The sequence below is a fragment of the Manduca sexta genome, chromosome 17, assembly GCF_014839805.1.
Source record: "Manduca sexta isolate Smith_Timp_Sample1 chromosome 17, JHU_Msex_v1.0, whole genome shotgun sequence".
NCBI classification, from domain to species: domain Eukaryota; kingdom Metazoa; phylum Arthropoda; class Insecta; order Lepidoptera; family Sphingidae; genus Manduca; species Manduca sexta.
In genome coordinates, this window is record NC_051131.1 from 6,640,640 (window position 1) to 6,646,639 (window position 6,000).

A 6,000-nucleotide genomic window follows, 5' to 3' on the forward strand; every position below is an offset into this window, starting at 1 on the left:
ACTTATCATTCACACTATACTATCTGCCTATCATTTCAATAATAACAAAAGAGATATTATTCTATATACAATATAATATTTCTGAGGATACGTTCAACTTAATGTTTAAAAATAATGAATTTTTCAGACGTCTTACAATTTTCTTCCTATTACACATTATATACACTGATTGGAAAAAAATATAGGAAAGTGACACAAAAATGACCCCAGATTTATACAATAACGAAATTTTAAGAATATTGAAACATAAGTATAAGATATATGTATAATAAACATAAGATTAAAAAAAATTCCTACATTAATATTAAACGGTGTTTGCCCCGGTTGTCTTAATTATATTCCTAAGTACGTTTTTGTAATTACGAAGTCCAAGGGCATACCCTTGCATAACTTGGCGAAATATGAGTATAATTAACATCAGATGGTTTTCGAAAGTAGGTGAGTCCTAAACGTACTATGCACATTATAATACAATATGCATTAAAATTAATTAATTTCCTCTCATTAAATGCACTTGTAGCATATTGGGTGTTTGGGAAATGACTACATCCTCTTTTCTGTTCTGTATGCTTTCTAGTTACAGAATGTATTATAATTAAAGGATACTACCTACTTTGTATGGTAAAATATGGTGTATAGATATTATTGAGAAAATTAAACAAAATTATGTGTTTGCAGCACTTTTACATAAAGATCAAATCACATAATAACACAATTGTTTGTAAATAATATACGCATACCACTATAATTAACGTATACATGTAACAAAACGGTATTAACGTAATCGTTAAGAATGGGTAAATTGTAAAATGGTGTAGCCATTTTGAGTGTGTACATTGTAGTGGCGAAACACAGACCGGGCCGGGGGCGGTCGTCGACCGAGGCCCTTGACTTGCGCGCAGTTCACCGACACCGCTTGCCGCTTGCCGCGCGGCGTCGCACCCGTATAGCCATGCCGAAAATCGAAGCCAAGCAAAGGAAGAGGAAAACAGAGAGGGAGATCAGTATGAAGTAGGTATTATCATACTACGCAACCTTTCAACACGATTGTTAACTTTTATTTCGCGAGAAAAAGCGTGCAGAAATATCCAAAAAATCCAAGAGTTCTGAGATAGAGCATTGGACATTGGGAAGATTGTCATATAAAAATTATGTCTTATGCGATGGTTTTCAATCTAACGTGAAATAGCAAAACACCAATGTAAGACACTTCTTATTCATTCCATGTCATGATTTGCATGTTTTTAATACGCATAGTAACATATTTTCTGTAAATATGTTTTTTTTGTTTTCATATGTAGGGACGCTGTGACATCTCACAAGGACTTTTCAAACAAGACAATTACTTATTATAATCAATTGATAATAACTTTTTGAGCACAAGCTTTTCCCTGATGTTCGGTCTATAAATAACTATACTGCTATATGCCTACGAAAAATACAAAGTTAGAAATTAGGCGTATACGCGACGTATCTCAAAAATATCAATTCAATTTTCTAATATTTATGCTAATTATAATTCTTATTTTGATGGCTATTTCACGCCTACTATATCTTGCTTTATTACCAAACTGTAAATTAAATAAATTAATTAGTAAATTATAATATACTTAGTTTGCCACATATTCAGTAACACGGATTTCACCAAAATATTAATAAATAATTCGCTTCAAGTAATTTTAATAAGCCACAGTAATATCTCAACGGCTCGAAGGAACGCGAGTGAGAGCTCTTGGCCTTCATCGATTGTTCCAGTAGCTAATGTCCAATGGCTGGTAATTGTTAGTAATACAGACTACTTGAACCAACTTACTTGTGAAATGTATGCAAACGTCTACCACTTTTAAAATAATTCCTATTTTAATGTAGCTCTCGGATGGAATTACGTCAAATATAATCGTAGATATTTATGTGTAGATATTGGTTTACATTCGTAGAACAAATCTCGTGTTTATTTTAATAATGTAATAATGCCTTATTCTTAAAATTTAACATGTTTTTAGTTAAGTTAAAATCAGATTTATGCTGAACGAATTTATCGAATCTATAGGTACGCTGTCCACGATTAGCAGATTGAGTAGCAAAAAAACAATGGGGTTGTGCATTAGGTGCATTTAACAACAGGGGTTTTGTAGTCCTTTAAAATAGATGGCCATTTTAAAGTGGACATTGATACCTGGCCTTCTTTTCAAAACCAAATGTAGCTTTGGAGATTCCAGTGAAAATTCCATTTAGGCTTTCCTTATTACTGATTCAATCGCCAATCGCGAATCGCTGAACACTACATCAAGGCTTCAGACTAGTGTTTGTTCAGTAAAGCAAACGCATAGTACGGACATGCTGCACTCGCAGCATTTACGCGGTATAATAAATAAGGAAATAGCAGGAAAAACCGTGACAGTACTTACAACTCTGGGTTATACGTACGCATTTGATATTATTTATTTTTGGGAAGAATTTTAAAGGATCGCTCTCAGTAGTAGAGGAGGCCCGTGCTCAGCAGTGGGCAAGTATATAATACAGGGCTGATATTATTATTATTATAATGGGGTAATTAACAATTTAACTATATAAATGAACAAAGATATTGCTTGTAATTAGTTTTCGCATACGTGTAACAATTAAGTGCACGTTACAATAAGCTAGGTATAAACATATTTAAGGAGAAGATTAACCGAAATTAGGATACTAGCAATAAAACAAGCTACACTTTTTATTCCGGAATAGCAATATTCCGGAATAAAGAGAGCATACATATTACCGCTTTTGCCCTTGTGCAAAACAAATCTATGTCTAAGCTTTAAGGAAGTTTATGAAATTCGAATTTGAAGTGCGTAATAGGGAATCAGTTATAAAAGAGACTTTTGTCGAAGTCCCATTTGATTACTGATTATTAACCCTATTTTTGAAAATTACTGAAGATTAAGCGGCATACCACATACATCAACAACTTGCTACTTGGGCATTGAAGTCCTGTGCCCTATCTAGATTACAATTTTACTGTACCATTTATATTATGCTACAGTTTACAGATATTCCCATGAAATTTTGCTGCCGTACACAAAAATAGAGTTAGAAAAACTTATTATCGAGTTTTCTTTAGAGTAGAGTAAGCTTACTAAAATACCTAATCACTTAGTTAATGCTAGTTGTAGCTCGCAGCTTCGCAACATTTCCCCTTACAAAAGTGTTCAATTCGCTGTAGTGATCCAATGCGCCATCTGTATAACGCCAAACCAAAAATAAATTCAAATTTTAACCACGGCAGTAAATTAGGCAAAAAAGGAGCCTATACGTTAATGCAGAATAAAATCTATCCGTGTGCCATAATTCGTCCAAATCCGTTCAGCGATTTCTTCATTTATTTCTTACAAGCATCGAAACATTTTCAAATAACAAACTTTCACATTTATAATATTAGTAAGCTAGGATTGTAGCAAAACGCTATTCACAACCTGCTGTTGTACTTCTGCTATAGCATGACTATCGTATGAATCAAGAGTGAGTTATATTACCTTGCATCAACTCGCACTCTATTCAATACTGCATTGCTACTGGTATATTATTACTTAATTTTTGACAGAGGTCAGTACTATATGCTCGTAAATTATGATATAGGTTTAAGTAAAGTGTTGCTTTGCAGAAAAAGATGTTTAAGTATATTCGACTATACTTTATGTGCATAAGCCATCGATATACACAATCTATCTCCATGCTTTGCTTATAAACTTGGCTGACTCGAGATATCCACGATTATTATTGACTTGTTTGGGGCTCATACGTTCCGGTGCACCGCAAGGCACGTCTGGCGTTTCACGCAGCACGAGGTCAGCTACACACTTTGCCGTCCACCTTGGGGTTGCAAGGCGAAAGGATGCAACGACTTTCGAAGCACACCTGCGGTCCCTAATGACCCCATTCGCCTCTTATTATACATATAGCCAGACAAACCGAGCACGGAAAAAAGTAGTTTACAGTATACGAATGTCCTTTTTTTTATTATGACATTGCATAAATCAAATATCCACATAAAGATATTTTGAATCTAAGTGAAAATTAAGTATAATTAATTTATGACTGTTATACCCAGTCAAATTTTACGCTTGTCTTTATTGTATACCTACTTATGAGCTTATACACAATATATGTGCTGTAAGTTACTGAGGTTGGTTATCCTGCAGATTACTGATGCCGAAATGTTGATAACTTAGAAATACCACCGAAGAAACAGAACACTGAATATGAAATCAATCGGACTTGTGAAAGTAGGAAATAAGCTGATGCTTTTAAACGTCTGAACAGATCTTCATGAATTATAGGTACGAACAATCTCACACACACATCAGCTTTCAAACAAAGAACCACATCAGCAGCCATCATCACCTCTTTTGCGTCGGGGTTAAAAATCGCTACATAAGAATAATTTAGAAACTTACTCTAGACACCAAAATGCGAATTTTAATAGCAATAAGACTAGGCACAGGCTATTTGGTTTTTACTTTGTAATAATTTGTTAAATAAATGTATTAGCGTAAGTAGGCACCCAGAGTATTATTATGTGGCAGGACGAGATATATGATAAATATAATTATTGTTATAATTAAGAGTTCCTTATATGACTATGGACATTTAGTGCTAGAACTGAAATTAAAAAAGATAAGCACTATGTAATTTAAAAAGCCAGGCGATCAGGTAAGAGGAGAAAATATATACCTTAATTTAATAAAATAATGCATCTAACGTACCTAAGTGATTATAATGCATTTCACTGGCCACCTAACTGATGACTACACGAATAAAAAACCAGAAAGAAACACCGTGCTTGCTTTTATGCCTTTACATCTTTTATAAAATTATAAAATAATGCTAGTGCATCGCTGTTAAAATAGGATGAAAATCAAGTAAAAAAAAATAACCATAGATTCATACCTACACGACAAAGTTCTAGCCAAAAAAATAGTAAATAAAGTGGGAATGTAAATAAAATTAATGAATGGCCCACAGCGTGCATACATCTTAATTTACAATTATATTATTGGGTTAATGAAATAAAATTTTCTCTATAAAATTATCTCTAAAATTGTACCAATAATTATATCTAAAGCGTAAGGTATGTGTCGTTCAAGTTAACTGGAAATGTAATATTTTTATCTTTAAATATTCAGTTTATTTTAAAAGAAGCTGTAATTAATTGTTATATATATATGGGATAACAAATAAAATTTATTATTGTGGAATTGTGTGTTAGGTGGTTGACGCGGGTGCAGGTGGTCGGTGCCAGCGCACCGCGCGGCAGACCAGTGAAAGTGGGTTGAATGCGGCGCCATTACTTTCAGTTTCTCTTGCGCAGGCCCGATTGCGGGCTCGTTACAATAAACATCGCATCCCGTCGATTTCTCGCTCCGCTAAATTTCACCTTTTCCACTCTACTGTCTTGTTGTATACTTAGTTGACCCGGGCCCCGATTGCAAGTAGAAAGCTTTGTTGCTTCTATATCATGATCTGTAATCAGAATAACCAGGGACGAGTAATTAGTTGTTTTTTTTTTTATAATTGTACAAGTTTAGTTTTGATGGTAAATGGATTTAAATAATATGTCTAATGTTTAATGTTGTTGTCTTTCAAAAGAAATATATATCTTAGATTTTGTTTACTTTTGTGAAAGTTAGAAAGAGAAAGGTCGGGATTGACATTATAAAAAAAATGTTTTCACATTGTAAAGAGAAACGAAGTGGTTAGACAGAGGTGACGAGTTTGATTCCACTTCTAGGGCACACACCTCTAGATGTCTGGAATTACTAAGTATTAATTTTAGTGGTCGTATAGTGGTTGAAATCTGTCCATCAAATTGAATATATTTCTAACACATACATAAATTAATTTTTTCTACAGTTCTTTTCTATACGAACTTTAATTATGCAAAATCTCTCTCCTCCGTGCGCGAAATGTGCTTTAAAAGGAGTAATAAGTTTTTTCTTTACGTATCAATAAATACATACA